This window comes from Pan troglodytes, chromosome X, assembly GCF_028858775.2.
Source record: "Pan troglodytes isolate AG18354 chromosome X, NHGRI_mPanTro3-v2.0_pri, whole genome shotgun sequence".
NCBI classification, from domain to species: Eukaryota; Metazoa; Chordata; class Mammalia; order Primates; family Hominidae; genus Pan; species Pan troglodytes.
The window spans coordinates 40570569-40586215 of record NC_072421.2 but is presented as its reverse complement, the minus strand read 5'-3'; the positions used below and the strand labels follow the sequence as shown (position 1 = coordinate 40586215).

Sequence of the window (15647 nt, the reverse complement as noted above, 5' to 3'; positions counted from 1 at the left end):
TTTCAGATCTCTGTACCATACTTTCCCTTCTCCATTCTTACCATAACACTAGAGCACAATGCCTTACTAAATTCATATCCAGTGTTTACTTTGTAACCACATATATATCATTCATTGCTGAGCCAAATGAGCTTCAGTGATTGCAGTTCCTTGTAAGATTTTTTTTTTTCCTGGAGTTAATAATTGCCTCATTTTTATATTTGCCTAATTTTCTTTGACCTATGACTACTTTTCCCATACTTTCCAACCTCTGTACAATTAATCTGAGGACAATTTTCTGCATGTCCAAATCTTGAAGACCATCTGCAAATGGGCTGATCTTTTTTTGCTTTGTGTTTCTTTTTTTAATCCCTATTTTCTTTAAATCTGAAAACTTTTTCAAAAAGTTTCCAATCTTCCATTTAGTTTTATTTTCTAAAACTTTTGGCCGGGCGCGGTGGCTCACGCCTGTAATCCCAGCAATTTGGGAGGCCGAGGCGGGTGGATCACGAGGTCAGGAGATCGAGACCATCCTGGCTAACACGGTGAAACCCCGTCTCTACTAAAAATACACACAAAAAAAATTAGCCGGGCGCGTTGGCAGGCGCCTGTAGTCCCAGCTACTCGGGAGGCTGAGGCAGGAAAATGGCGTGAACCTGGGAGCCAGAGCTTGCAGTGAGCGGAGATCGCGCCAGTGCACTCCAACCTGGACGACAGAGCGAGACTCTGTCTCAAAAAACAAAAAACAAACAAAAAAACACTTTTATGAAATGCGGTGGGAGTTTTTACTGATTTCAAATGGGGTATTGTGTTTTGGTGGGAAATTGTGTCTGTCCCACCCAGCTAATGTCAAGAGCTGAGAAATTAATCCAGAGTTTCTGATATTTGATATTTTGCTTGGTTGAAATAAACTTTCATCATTTTTCCTAAACAACAACTTTTCAGAAGTAATGACTGTTAGCCCCGGGAACCGTGGAAATATTCAGTATTAGTAAATCTTTACCCTCCCCTCCCCCCCGAACTGATTCTACATTTTTAGAAATAAAGATTATTTTTAAAATAATTGGCCTTTACCCAGGCCATTTACTGCAAGATTCATGCCCTCTATTTACGTTCACCTCACGGTGCCTTTTATTTGTGTTCAGTCATTTACAAGTCTGCCTTTCCAACTAGATTGTAAATTACTTGAGGGGGCCAAAGGTGTCTTTTAAAAATTCACTTCTGTACTTTTGGATCCCCCTAGGTCCTAACACAGCGCCTCGCCCTTAGCAAGCGCTCCATAAATGCATGTTAAATTCAAAAAGTGGACAAATAAAGTTCCAGTCTTCTCCAATCAGGAGCCCTAAACCGTGGTAACTCTCAAATCCTCTCTGGCCTCAACAGCGCCCTGTGAACGGTGGGTAGGCCTCGCCCCCCACCCCCAGCTGCCTCGGCAGGTTGCCTCTGGGGACAGAGTTCTGGGGTGCGCGGGAGAAGCGATAACACGTTGACCATCGCGGGAGTCCGGGAACCAGAGGTCGTTTCTCAGGATTAAAATCCACTCCAGCGTTTCGAGGAGGGGCGACACTACAGGCCACGCTTTCACCAGGGACGGCCGCCCCATCGTCCCCGACCTGGGGTCAGCGTGGCCCGCAGCGGGGAGGGGGGCCTCGGGAGGGAGCGCCCCCCGGCAGCCCGGGAACGCCCGCGCGGCAGCCCCGGCCCAGCCTGCGGCTCCGCGGTCCTACCGCCGGGGGCAGCGCCGCCTGCGCAGCCGGGCCAAGATGGCGGCCGGTGCGCAGCCGCCCGCGTCCGGGGGAGAAGCGGCGACAGCCCCGTGTCAGCCGGGGCGCGCGCTGTCCCAGGGCGCGGAGCCGCTCCTCCTTTACCCACGGGGACCCCGAGGGCCAGTCCTGCCACTTCGTCCTTACAGGCCCCCTGCCCGGAGCCCTACCTGGACGGGCCCCGGCTGGGATCGGGACGGCCAGGAGGATGGCCGCCTGGCTAGACATGGTGGACAGGGGACCAGCGGGGACCACTGGGTGCCAGCCCCACACCCAAGCCATTTCTTCCAGCCCTGGGACACCTCTGGTGCGCAATTCGACGATATTAGTAATCGCAGGTAGGGCTTCATGTCCCGTAAAAACACAGGGCTCAAAGCACTTGAAATCAGGAATGTCTTGGAAAATCTGCTACTTCTGGTTGTGAAATCCACGGTATTCTCTAGTAAAGGCAGTAAAGGCTACAGAATATGTGCGGTTCCTCACATTTGCTGTGACATCGGTATGCGCGCAGTGTAGGCTGCCTGCCTCCTAGGACACTCCAAAACCTGAGGTCCAATTTACCAGAAATGGCATTGATGAATGCGGTGCATTCTGAGTGATCTCCCGCTGGGCTCAGGTTGGGAGGTCAGAAGGGCCCCCAAAGGGAGCAGCTAATGCAGGTAGAATCACAATGGTAGAAACAGAGAAGTACCCAGAAACGGTTCCCCATTACCCTTTGTAAACTGGGTTGACACCTCCCACTGGTTCAAGGTTCCAACCAAAGTTTGCATGTTGTTTATCAGCTCAGCTTGAGAGGCAGAATGTGAACTTTTTGGTTTTGTTTTGGTGAAATAGTCTTTCTGCATAACATTTGCACCGGCTTGTTATTCTTATGGAAAACACTTCCTCCACCTACCCTGGGCAGCAGCCACACCAGCCTTTACTTCCTTCTGCAGGCCCTCTTAATTACCTCTCTCTTGCTCCAGTTTAGGCAGCCCCCGGCACTTTGTTCAAGTACAGCAATAAACCCAAGACTGGGCCTAATCCTCTGTGGTCCTGACCTTCCCCACAGCGGGCCTGGAGTCTGGAGGGCCTTCCTGCTCCCCTGATTAGGGCCAAGGACGCAGCTTGATGTGTTTTGTGTTTTCTCCCCTCTGCACACTTGGTACTTTTCAGAGTGCTTCACTAAAAAATCAGATACAAGAAAAAGTTCACATCAGCCCTTTGGAGCCAGGCCTCCGTGAGCTGGGGTCACCCCACCACCAAGCCAACCATTCGACTTCTAAACTGTAGCCAGGGCCAATGGGTTACCGCTGACCTTTTGCACACCGAATTCCTCTCCTAGCGTTAGCTCGGGTGGCCAGGGAGCCTCAGCTGCACCCACCTCCTGCCCGGTCCAGTCCCGATGCCCCTCCCGGGAAGCGCGGTAACCTTAAACGGCACGACAGGCGGCTGGCCGAGCTGGTTCGGTGACGACTCCCTGGAGACAGCGGCTTCGAGCAGCAGGCCCCATCTGCAGCGCAGCTGAACGAGTTAAGCTGCCCCAGGCGTGAGCGTACCAGGCTGGGGCCTGGACAGGAGAGAACCGGCGGGGGGCCCCGGGCCGCCTCAGCCCTAGGATTTCCAAGTTGCAGGGGGAAAGGTGAACCTGACTCCCCTCCCGAAGGGCTGCGTGGGGGGCTCAGAAGACTCCTGTCAGGGGTTGGGGAGGCGCCTCGAAGCGGGGCCCAGAGTGAGGCTGCTGAAAGGGGGCCTGGGAGGTAGGCGGTGCGCCCTCGAGGCCACCTGGTCAGTAAAGGCGCTTCTGTGCTGTACAAGCAAGACAGCAGTTGTAGCACCCGACCCTCGGGCTCCAGTGGCCCACGGTGCAGGCGGGCAGGGGAAGAGTGGCTCTGCGCGCAGCCCCGGGTGCCCTAAGGTTACCTCCTCATCCCCTGCCGCTGCTGTGCCGCCCCAGCCCTACCCCCGCCCCGAAAAAACCCGGCCGCGCGGGCCAGAGCCTAAGCTGCACGGGCTCCTGACCCCGGCTCGCCAGGCTCAGCCCAGTCCGACCCCGCCTCGGCTTCACAAAGGCCACGTGCGGCCAGGGCCGACAAGGAACGACCACGACTCTCAGATCTTTAATTACGCTAGGAGTCCTTACCCTTCCCCCCAACCCATCGCCGGCTTCCAGCCCTTTAATCAATTTCACGATATTAAATATTAATTTCCTGCCAGCCACGGTTTCTCGGAGGAGGGGGAGGGGATGGGCAGGGCAGCTCCGAGGCTGGAATGGCTTTGCAGGGTGTGACCACGACAGCAGGGCGCGGAGGACGCGCGGACTCCTAAGTGAGCTGTGCCCAGAACTCGGAGCCACTGGGTTTTCGCTCTGTAGCTGGGGAACTTGGAGAGTTATGAGCGCCTGGGTGCAGGCCTCCAGGAGGGGCAGCGAGGTGCGCGGAGAGTCCGGGTGTGCTGGGCGACCGCCTCCTGCTCCGCGCGCCCCCCCTCCCCACCCCAGCCGCGAGTCAGCCTCACGCGGGCCCGCGGCGCGCTGCGATGATGGATCGCGCCTGGCGGGGGTGATTTGGTGTTGATCGCACATTATCACTGGCAGGTTGGACTGGTTGCTGATGGACGACTTCTAGCGGCGGCGGCAGCAGCGTCTTCAGACACCGCGCTGGGACTCGCTCGCTCGGCGAGGGTCTTTCCCCCCCCACACCCCCTCCCTACTTCCAGGCGCCAGGAGGGCCTGGGAGTCCGAGTGGGGTCTCCTCGCGTCCAAGGCCGCCCGCTCCTGTCTGGGTCCGGGTGTGGGCTGTTGGCTGGGTGAGGAGAGGAGCCAGGACGCCTCTCCCACTTCCTCCCACTCCTCCTTCCCTTGCCGCCTGCTCCCCACCCCCTTCCTGCTTCCCCACCGAAACCCGGAGGCCCTGGGTCACTCCGCGGGTGATATCCACGCCGCCTGACCCTGGCCGCGGGGGTGCGGACTCCTCTGCTCCGCAGCCCCCGACCCTCTCCCCCGGTCGCAGCAGCCGCGGCACTGCGGTGCGCCCCTTCTCGCCTCTTTTTCTAAAGTGCCTGCAGATACAAAAGCGGTTTCGTAATGCCTTCCGTCTGCGAGAGCCGGAGGACCTTGGCTGACCTTTCGGAAACTGATTGCAACTGCCTGTTAACAGCCCGTACTGACCGCACTGAGCGGAGCGGAGGACAATCATTTAAGTGACAGACGGCGAGGTGGCCCCGGCTCAGTCGAGCGGCCTGGTTAAGCCCGCCCCGCCCCTCCCCCGACCCCCTCCCCTCCCGCAGCTACTCCCCCAGCCCCGGGCGCACTGCGGGCCGCGGCGGGCGCTCGGGCAGGCGGAGAGGACGCGCGCGCGCGTGCGTGTGTGTGTGTGCGCGCGTGTCCACGATTACCGGCCGACGGGTTAACCCTTTGCCGAGCAGCCGGTCCCTTTGAGGCCGGGCGCTGCCGGATTAATCTGCCATCTGCAAAAGAGGAATAACAGGGCCGTCTCCGCCGACTTTCCCTAATGGGTAAACTGTACCCTCTTAGCGTGACCCACGCTGCGTCCCTGCTGCTGCCAGGGAAAGATCCGGACCCTTGGCTCTTCTGCCGCGGCCCTGGGTCCCCTCCCTGCACTCCCCTTCCTCTGCACAGACACAGACACAAGGAACAGCACGAGGGGTCCAAAGGCTCCCAGGGGCTCGCGGTGCAGTGGACGTGGGTGTTCCCGGTGTTTTCTATTTTGGAAACTGGAGAAAGGTGGGGTAGGGGGGACGTAGCGAAAAGCCGAGGTGGGGGAGGGGAGGCTGGTGACAGGGCACCTCGGGCTTCGCTCGCTCCCTCTCTCGGGAGAGATCGCCAGCTGCTCTCCAACAGGCAGCGCCCTGAAATCTATTTAAAGAGAGGGAAAGGGGAGGAGAACAAAGGGGGAGGAGGGGGACGGCGAGCGGAGCCTGGGCGAGAGCGAGCGAGCAGGGAGGATCCGCCGCTCCGCGGGCACATCAAGCGCTCACATCTGTACACTCCGCGATCGATGGGGAGAATGGATAATATTTGTCAGCTGCAGACCTTTCTCTTCCCGGTTCCTGGGGAGGGGAGGGGGCGAGGAGGGGGAGGGGCGGGCAGGCCAGGCGAGAGAGGCCGCCTCAAGGACAGCGCGCTTCCCGCTGCAGCCACACGGAAACCCAGAGCCATGAAAGCCGGGGGATTTTTCTCTTATTATCATTATTAATTATTTTTTATTATTCCAGAGCAGCCCGCGAACGCTCGGTGGCGCCCCTCCCCCGCCGCCTCCCTTTGTTGATTCTCAGCTGCTAGAGCGGCGGGCCCGAGCCGCCACCGCCGCAGAGCACGATCTGCTCTTGCGCCCTCGGTCGCAGCTGCGGCCCAGGAAGCCGGGGCTGCGTCGCCGCCCCCTGCCCCCCACGGCGCGGCAGCCCTCGCACCCCCTCCTCGCCTCCCGCCACGAGGCCAGCCCTGCCTCTCCACTGCCTCTCGCTGCGGCTCCGAGTCCCCAACGCAGAGCAGAGGCACTGGCTGCTGCGGCCCCGAGCTTCCGGCCGCGCGGGGGCCTTTGCCACCCCCTAACCCCCGCAGCTGCACTCTGATGCCGCCGGCCTCACACATGGTCTTCATTTTGCACACTAGCGGCGTGCTTCCTCTCAGCTCCTCTCCTCGGGGCTTTTCGGAGCGAGGAGGGAGGTTTAGAGGAAGTTAGAAACCCAGCGAGCCCAGGGGAAAGGGGGAAAACCCTCGCTCTTAGTCTCAGCTTCCGAGGCAGAGGGAGCGCCCCGCGGGGGGTGGGGCAGAGTCTGGGTGCCCTCCCCTTCCTTGGATGCAGGAAAGGTTAAGTGAGGGGTGGCGGTCGGAGGAGCGACAGATTTGCTTTTGCTCATCCACATGCCTGCTCAGACCGGCCTGGGTATCACTGACCCGGCACCCTCGGAACGGCAGAACCCGGATGGGAGCAGATCCGCCAAGCGGTCATCAAACAAGACCAAAGACATTTCAGCTGTCCCCTACCCTCGGGCGAGGGTGGGGGTGCCCCCTGGGTCTTTGCTTCCTCGCGCACCCCCAGGTTGGAAGGCCAAAGCCGACGCCTCACAGACCGGGGGTCCGGGCCCCCTCTCTAGGGCGGAGGTGTGCAGAAAGCTCTAGTGCGAGTTTACTTGCGGCCTGGCTACCCCCTCCCCCCCCGCTGTCCTGCGATTCCGGGCCAGCCTGCGGCGGCGTCCCCGACTGCTCCGCGGTCCTGGGCAGGGCAGGAAGCTGGCACGGCCGACGGCTGGGCAGGCGCCACTTGGCCGGGCAGGCTGCTCGCTGGAACTCGCGCGGCACCTTCGCGCCGAGTCGGGTTCCTGGGTCTCCAGCCCGGTCACCCTGAGCGGTTTCACCCCCCACTTTGACCATCGGCCTCCCTCGGAAGTCTCCCTGTCTCCTCCCGCCCTCTCGGCTTTTCCCTTCCTCATTCTGTCTCGGGAGCTCCTTAATGCAGTCAACCGCCCTTCCCGAGATTCAAAAAGAAGTTTTGTGTTTCCCCGGGGGCAGCCGCCTAATGCTTCCCTTGTTTTCCGGAACAAAGCAGACATTCAGTGAGGAGGGGGCAGGCGCTGACTCCCTCCCCTCCCCGCAGCACCCCGCACTCCTGCAGATTCAGAACGCTGGCTCCGGGGCCCGGGTGGCCTGGGGGTGGGGTGGGGACCCCCTTCCCCTAGGCTTGGCTACAAAAGCCTCGCCCGGTAGCCGGAGAGAAAGCGGCGTGGTGTTTGGGTGAGGTTCCCAGCCCGGGCGGGGAGGGCGTGCACGCGGCTGTTTACAGTGTGCCTGTGCTGCTGGAAGCTCACCCGCCGCCGCTTGACAGCGTGGGGCACCCGCTGGCTGCCAGCTCAGAGGAGATGCGCAGCGGCGAGCCCTCCGGCACTCCACCCGAGGCCTCCGCAGCGCCAGGGCCAGGGCGCGCTGGGAAGCTCCAGGTCTCCAACCCCGAGTTCCTTCGGCCCACATACCCCTCCCCGTAACAATGGCCTAGATCCGGTAGTATATCAAAGGGACGGGGTGGGGAGGGGTGAAGAGCGCACAAGGGGCGCTCAGGGCTGTCGAAGCGCCTGGGTTCTGAGCATACCCCCGCCGCCGCCTGTCCCCTTGCAGGACTAAATTCCCCGGCCCGAGTGAGCGAAAGACAAATACTCTAGTGACTTGGAGGTGTTTCTCTCTCCGGATACCCCCCTGCAACCCCAGCAACCCCTACCCACCCTGCCCAGTGAACTTCTCTCCACCCCACCCCGTGGGGACCGCTGCACTAGCTGTGCCCACGAGCGCCAAGGCCTTCTCGTCGGCGCAGCGCTGCCTTAGATCCCGCTCCACCTCTTCCCCTCTCCTGGGCCTGTGGCCGGCCCCTGGCGCCTCCAGCGCGGCCTGAAACTTGATCTCACGTCGAAAGGACAGTGTGTAAACACCAGGCGCGCTCCGAGAACCCACGGGAGGGGCCGAGCGAGGGCCGCCGGGGCAGCTCGAGGCCCCGCGCCCCCACCTGCCTGCTCGCCCGGGGCACGATCGGCGGGGCCGCCGTCTCGCTCTCTGCCTCCCCAGTTGGCTCAGCTAATTGGAGCCGCCGCCGCCGCCACCGCTGCGGCCTCTTGTTGAATTTTCTAGATCGCAACCGTTCAGTCGTGGCTGCCTGTCGCTCCCCTCCCCCTTCCACAGCTGTTATCTCTGCCGGCAACTTGGTGGTGGTGGGGAGGCGTCCCCCCGCTGACCCTGGCCTCAGGCTCCGAGTTCACCCCAGCAGTTCCAGGGGGTGTTTTTCTTCGAGACGTGGGAAGGGAGGTAAAGCCTTATCGGAACTGTGAGGCTTCGTGCCAGAATCCAAGGCTCGGGTACTAGCCAGAGGATCCTCCCGGCAGAAAGCCATGGTCCTCCCTGTCTTACACCAGGAGGTAGTGACAGTCCCGGAGGGAGGGGCTCCAGGAACAACTCTGCTGGCGACTTCTGTTCATTCCAGGAAAACATTACAGAAGGGTGAGGTGACGGGAGGCAGAAAGATCCCCCCTCCCTCCTGCTTGCCCCAATCCCTGTCAGCACTTGGGCATTTGGGACTTGGTGTGTAGGTTCCTTCTGCAGCAGAGCTCACCTGCGCCTTGGGCCTAATCCACTCACATGCCACAAGGATGCTTTTCCTCTTGGTTTGGAGTACCTGGTGGGTCCAGGGGGGACGTGCCATCCTTAGTGGGTTCTGGAGGTACAACTCCCCCATGCTGGGTCAGTTCTATGCTTGTACCAGGAGGCCCTCCTGGGCCTTGGTCCTTCCCAGCCATCCCCAGCCTTAGCCTCCTTTCCCCTTGGCCGGCTGTCTCATGCCTTAACCACACATCTGTGCTAGCTGCAAAAGGTCCCGCCTGTATGGATCTGTAAGAGGCCCAGAGCTCGGCCCCATGGTTGAGGTGGGAAGACGTGAAGCAGTTTGCTAGTGCAGGAATCATGAAGATATTGTTGATGATGCCAGAGCAGTTCCTCGTCTCCAGCATTGCCTTAGAATGGCTTTTCCTCGTGGTAGAACTTTCGCTAGTGGGTTTCACAGGCTCAGGGCCCAATCTTGTGAAAGTAGCTACACTCCCCAGCCCGGAAACACATAAATACACATAGGCAAACTCCCAGGAGGCTGGGTGTAGGAACCACCACCGAGGGGATCTGCAGCAGCCAGAGAATGTCTGCTTTTCCTGTGATGGTTCTGAGAAGGGCGCCTGTTCCCTCCCTTTGATGGTTCTCTGACAACTGTTAGGGAACAAAGAGTGGAGGCCACAGGCTCATTAACTGTCATTTTCCACCTCTTTCCTCCGCTTCTAACTTTTACCCAAATTACTACTTTGGAGTTTTCCTGAGGTGTTCTCTCCATCTATTTATAACTAGAACAAGATTTCCAACTCAATCCTTATTGATTTAAACTATGATAAAAAATGAATCCATAAAATTATTATTATAATTTGGTGTCTAAGATGACATTTCACTAGGTCAAGTTCACACAGTTTTTGGCATCTAAAATCCCCCAGGCCTTTCCAATCAGATAACCTAAGTGTGTTTCCCACTGTCAGTTTCTTTTCCCTTTCCGTAGTGGAAAAAAACTGAATCCTCTCAAAGATGTTTATTCTCCTTCACTCCTTACCCCATCAGTCTGTGAGAACCTTGTTTCTGTTTAGGGTAAGGTATATTTCTATGTTTTGATAAAGAAGAGAGTAATACATGTTCCTCTTCAGGCCTGAAAAGATAATTATGCATCCTGGGAGCTTGCTCTTCTCCTGGCTGTTTAACGGACAATCTGGATTCTGGTTCTGGAGCAGGAATGCTTCGATGTCCCAGCCTCCTTCTCGTCCCCTTTCCTCTGTCACCACTCAGCCATCACCAGGCCTTTAGGCGGGTCACACGGCCTGAGGATTTCTGTTCTGAAGGCTCAGAGTGCCTCAGAAGACTGCAGCTCAGAGCCTGGTATCATGCATTCACATTTCTTTTACTGTGCAAAGCATATTCGGAGCCATTGGGATTCCTGTTCCATCTCTCTGAAAGCTTATGCCAAGAGCTCCCCATGGGGCCTATGGTGATGGATGTCATGAGGCCCAGGAAGGAGCCATCATGGTGGGAAGAGTTGAGAGCCTGCATGTAAGACTCAGACTCGAACCAAACCTAAGTGCAAATAACAAGGAAAAAAAGCAACTCCGCGCACCTGGCTGGTACCCTGCTTGGAAACAAACCGTACCTCCCCACCCTCCCATCTCAAAGCTAGTAGAGCCTAGGGGCACACCATTCCTTTGGCTTCCCTTTAGCTCGACTTGGGAATGGCGCAGTTAAGCATATCAGGAAGCTGAGATGCATCCACTACTCCTCACTTCCCCTGGCGCTGGGCTCAGCTTGGCTGAACTTGCCGTTCCTGTCTTTTTAGAAGAGCTGGTTGTGTTCCCGAAGCAAGATCGTACTGTGCCGCCTCCCCAGGGGTCCCCAGCTATTGATTTTTAATATCCGTATTCAATATTGTGTATTAAACATTGAATCCATGCACAAGAGGATGTGATGCAAATCACCAGCCGTGCCTGAGACTTTAATAGTTGTTTTATTGCCCGGAAACCACAGTTGGACGCAAGGCATCCTGCAGCCGAGGCTGGGGGTGGGGATGACAGGCTGAGAAGAGAGCTGAGCGGAGCGGAGCAGAGCAGAGGATACGAGATCTCTGAAATCCGCACTGCTGAAGGCACAGCCAGGCACTAACAGCTCCCCCCAGGCAGGCTGGTGGGGGGCTGGCTCCAGGCTGTTGTGGAAAGAGCAGGGGCTGTTGTGTGAGACCCGGGCAGAGGAAGAGGTGTGGGGCTGTGTTCTTCCTTCCTGGACTTCCCTAACTGGACTGTGCATTCCTGTCCGGCAGTCCTTCCCCTCCACGCAGATGCTCACCCAGAAACACATACACAACGATGGAACAGGAAAGTTAACTTTGGGGCAGGAAACCCCAGGCCTCGGGCCTCTTCCACCACTCTTCGCGCTGTGACCCTAGCACAGACCTCTCTCAACCCGCTGGGCCCCATTTCCCTCCTTTGCCAATGGGGGTGATGCTATCTGTCCTACTTCCCTCACAGCGCTGGTGGTGAGGCTGCCGCGGCACATGAGATAATATTCGGGGAAAAGGCTTTTGTAAATTGTCAGGCCCCACGTAGGCAGGCTGAGGGATTAGTGCTGGCTTTCCCTTTATACTCCCTCTCTCCTGCAGGCTGTGTCTCCTGGCTGCCTTCTTTCTCAGACATGGGCCCCCTCCCCCATGAAGGGCCCTCTCTTCTGTTTCCTCGGCCACCTCTGCTTGATCTCTCAGGCTTCCTGCTCTGCCTGGACTCTGCATTCAGGCTAGGCAATCCGGTTTGGAGGAGGCCCAGCAGGGAGAAAGGAAGGGTGAGAACGACTGAGTGTGTGGTGGGGGTGAGTGCAGCAAGTGTGTTTAAAGCCAACAGCCTCGGGAGGGAGGAGAAGCACACTCGGTAGCTGCGGCCCTGGGTTGCGGAGCCCGCGGGGGTGGGGCCGTGGGTGGGGGGCGTTGATCCGCCCCGTGTGCGGACAAGCGGGAGAAGGGTTGAGGGGAACCTGAGTCTAGGAGTGTCTTCACGTTACACTGTTGCTGGTTATGGGAAGTCCAGCTTGAATCCCGATTGCTGGAAGGCTAGGGTGTGGGCAGTGCCTTCAGGGTATTGCAATTGGGAAGGCCAAATGGAAATGCGGTGGAAAGTGGCAGCCCTCCAGCGCCGCCAAGTCAGATAAAAAGTTGCCCGAGGCCCTGAGAGTGGAGGCACCAGCCCTCTGATGGCCTTGTAGACGCCCTGAGAACATTCCGAGCTCCTCAAACCCGCTACCTTTGTCCTGGGCTCAAGGAGGGGGCGGAAACCAGAGGGGCCCGGATTCTTGAAGATCTCCCCTGGGGAGGCCTCAGCCGACTGTAGGCCCAAGCCCTACAGAGACCAGCTCTGGCAGGAAGTCATGCCAAGAGTCTGTATCCGCGTCCTTAGGCGTGAGAATGGGGCTATGCCAGGCTGGGCCTGGCTGCGCACGCCTCCGCTTCGGGACTCGGGCGGCTGCTGCCGCCTGCGTTTTCGGGTCTTCGACCGAGCCTCCCTGGCGCTCTACTCCCGCTTTGTCTTGCTGTCAACTTCTCGCCTGTCCTCGCCAGTCTCCTAGGTCGGCGGGTCGCGCTCTGCCTCTCCGAGTGCGTCTTTGCGCACATGTGGCGGTCTTCCTGCAACCTGGGTCAGCTCGGCCTCTTCCCGCGGGGTACTTGGCTTTGCCTTTGGATCGCTGCGAGTGTCCACTTCTTGCGCTCTCCTTCTCCCCACCTCGCCTTAGGCAGACGCATCCCGGGCTTGGCGGTCCCCCAAACAGAAATATCCCCGGGTTTCTGGTTTAGCTCCACCAAAACAAACTCGAGGGATTGGGGTATCCTTCACTTGCGTTTCCCGCTTCTCTCAGCCCTAGGCCGAAACTGGAGGGTTTTTTTGTTTTGTTTTGTTTTAATGAGACCTACTTTGCAGAGTTGACGGGGAACATTTCTGCGGCAGACTTCGAGGTCTGTGGCGCTCTCCCAACTTTCAAGACTGTAAGCCGCCAAGAAAGAGAATTTGGGTACATGATTTTGCCGCTGATGTGGGCTGGGACGAGGGTGTCCAGAGTGCACGTGCATGTGCGGATCGCAGGGACTCTCGGTGGATTAGCCGCCAAAAGCTGGGGAGCGCCGCGTATGGACGCTAGGGCTGGGGGCCAGCGGGGACCTACAAACACCCCAGGCGGCCGAGCAGGTGAAGGAACCGTTCCGAGCCCGCCCCCTCCTCCCGGGCCCGCACGCCGCCGGCCTTTGCGGCGGAAACACGGTCCAACTCCTTGAAAGTAAACTTGCCGCCAGGGGCTAGGGGCGCGAAGAAAGGAGGGGGCTGACAGCGGTGTCTGCGTCGGGGAGGCCAGGAAGGCTTGTGTCAAATTTCAGCCCCCAATGACACTCGGTGGCGAGGTGCCAAGGCCCTGGGAACGGCGGCGGGGGTTCTGGGTGAGAGTGACCGCGCCGCGGGGCCCAGCTTGCGAACCCCGAGGCGCCCGCAGGGCCTAGGGAGGCCACGGGGGCGGGCGCGGCGGGCGGGGAGGGGGCGCTCCTAGAGCCTCCTGAGCGGAGCGGACGCAGGCATCTTCCGCAATCCATTCATGCACTGAAGCGCGTGCAGAGCTGCTGATCGCTGCCATTGTTACTCGCGGGCGGTGTGGGAGCTGAGCCTCCACTCTGGCGAGAGATAAATGGCCTCTGACAGCCCCTCCTCGCCAAGAGAGCTCCTCGGATTTCACCGCGCGGCGGCTCTCAGGTCTGTGCCTCGCTCGCTTCCCGGTGAGAACCTTTAAATCAGCCTCTCGGCCCTCCCTCCTCCCGGACACTGTCCCCCGCCCGCTCAGGCCCCGGCAGGGCCCCGGGCGCGCTGTGTGCAGTCTCGGGGTCCTCTCCCCACCTGGGGGTTAAACAGAGTGGGGGCGCAGGGAGGACCTCAGGGCCGTGGGGGGAGGCACCGGGCTCCCCAGCCCCGGCTCCGCGCCTCCGCGGGAGCGGAGCCCCGCGCCCCGCCTCCGCGCCCACGAGATGGATCAGGCTACCGTGCGGAGAGCGGGCTGTAAATATTTAAAAAGTCTCTCGCGCGCCGGCAGTAATGGCTTTCGCAGTCTGAATGTGTGCTAGGGGAAGAGGAAGGGCGACGTGTACTGTGTTGCAGGGTGGGGAATTGTTCCTACGCTTCCCCTTAGGTCCGGGGTGGGCTGCATGTTCAGGCTTCCCGATTTCCCGCCCTCCGCCTCTCCGCCGCCGCGTCCCACGATAGCATCGAGAACGCCAGTCGACAGGGAACTTGAGCATAGCCGGGCAACAGAGGCCCGGTCGAGGTGACCCCGGAGCCACCCTCCCCACCGGGGTCTCCCAAGCTCGTGGGTTGCGAATGGTCCCAGACCTCTAATCCGGGTCCGCTTCTCGCTGCTGCACAGGGGAGGGCGGGAAACGCACAGATTGGAGCCCCCTGAGTTTGGGTGGTCGCAAAAGCCTGGGCCGGGGTTTCTGCAGAGGGGGCCTGGACCCTGTTTGTGCCTTTGCTACCCTCCCCAGCCGCTCTTAAACCTTGATCCGCTCTCCAGGAGACCCCCACCCCTATCTGAATCTGAAAGTAGCTTTGTGGCTGCTGGGACCGAAACCTGGGAGGAGGCAGCACGGAGAGTTTGGGGCGGGGAGGGGGTAGCCTCCAGGCTTAGTGGAGGTCACACGTGGACCTGAACGGGGACTCTTTTGCCTCTCTGGTGAGTGTGGGCCTGGGATCTTTAAGGCCAAGCCCTGCCGGATGGTAGAGGTGGGGGAGGGGGATTCAGCCTTCTCGGCTAGGCTGGGAGAGACTTAATGGGCCCACCACAGGGTGTGTGCCGGGTGAGGTTGTCCCCTTTGCCAGCGGCCACTCCCTAGCGGGGCGGAGGGGCTGAGTTGCCCAGAGCTGGGGCGGGCCGGGCGCCGCGGGTTCGCGCGGAAGGTTCCAGGGGTGTGGGCCCAGGCCGGAGCTGTTCGCCTGCGCCCCGCCGGCTCTGGGACCCGCCAAAGTGTGGGTGCTGGCGGCGTGTCAGGACGCGCCAGGCTGCTCTCCGCGTTCGAGCGCTGGGAGCTCCCGACTCCTGGCAGCTCCGTGCACTCCTCTTCCAGGGGCTTGTGTTGCGCCCTTCTCGCTTGTTTGTCTCGTGTGAGCCTCGTAAACCGCCCTGATTTATTACCCAGACTAAATGCTTAATTTGTGAATATGAAACAGATTAAAAGGGGCGGGGGGAGGGGGGTTGAGGTCGGCATATTTTAGCAATCAGACCAAAGCAGCTCGGCAGATGTTTCAAATTTGTCGACATTTTCAGGCTCATGTGGAAAGCCAGCCAGAATGGTCAAGAGGTCCTTTCTCCTTCCTTCAACCTGAGAACTTGGCAGTGATCAAAAGGAGGTGATTAGTAGCTACAGAGAAAAAACACCAGCAGGCAAGGAGTTAACAGAGACTGAGCCGTTCACCTCCAGGATTGGGATTTGGCGGGGAGGGGGGGCGGTCACAAAGGCAAGAGGAATCCTGGCTAAACAGGCGCAAGTCCTGGAAGCCAACTCTGAAGAACAAAGTAGAGGGTCCGTTAAAAGTTAATTCAGTAAATAAATTTCATTGGTGATAAAACAAATAAGAAAGATGGAAACTCCAACTTAAAATAGCCAAAAGATAAGAAAAATAAATCGCTTTTATGTGGCCTGAACATGTGCATGTGTCTTTGGTCAGGTCCCTGCAATGATCCATCTAACACAGGCCTCTCCTGAGGTACCCTCTCCCTTTGAATACCCCACATGTATAGCCAGTGTTTTTTGGCGTTTGTCATTTTGGGGCAACTTCACA

General features: G+C 58.9%; 1 protein-coding gene across 5 annotated transcripts in view; it reads left to right on the top strand.

Moving 5' to 3' along the window:
* BCOR (BCL6 corepressor) overlaps nucleotides 1-15647 on the top strand; it is a 126020-nt gene that overhangs the window by 17314 nt on the left and 93059 nt on the right. The window contains exon 1 of one of the 5 annotated variants that reach the window (XM_016943432.3): nucleotides 13550-13571. The exons of 3 other annotated variants lie outside the window; for them this stretch is intronic. The gene's annotated coding sequence lies outside the window, so the exon portion shown is untranslated. One more of the 5 variants, XM_054676862.2, reaches the window with a different exon arrangement.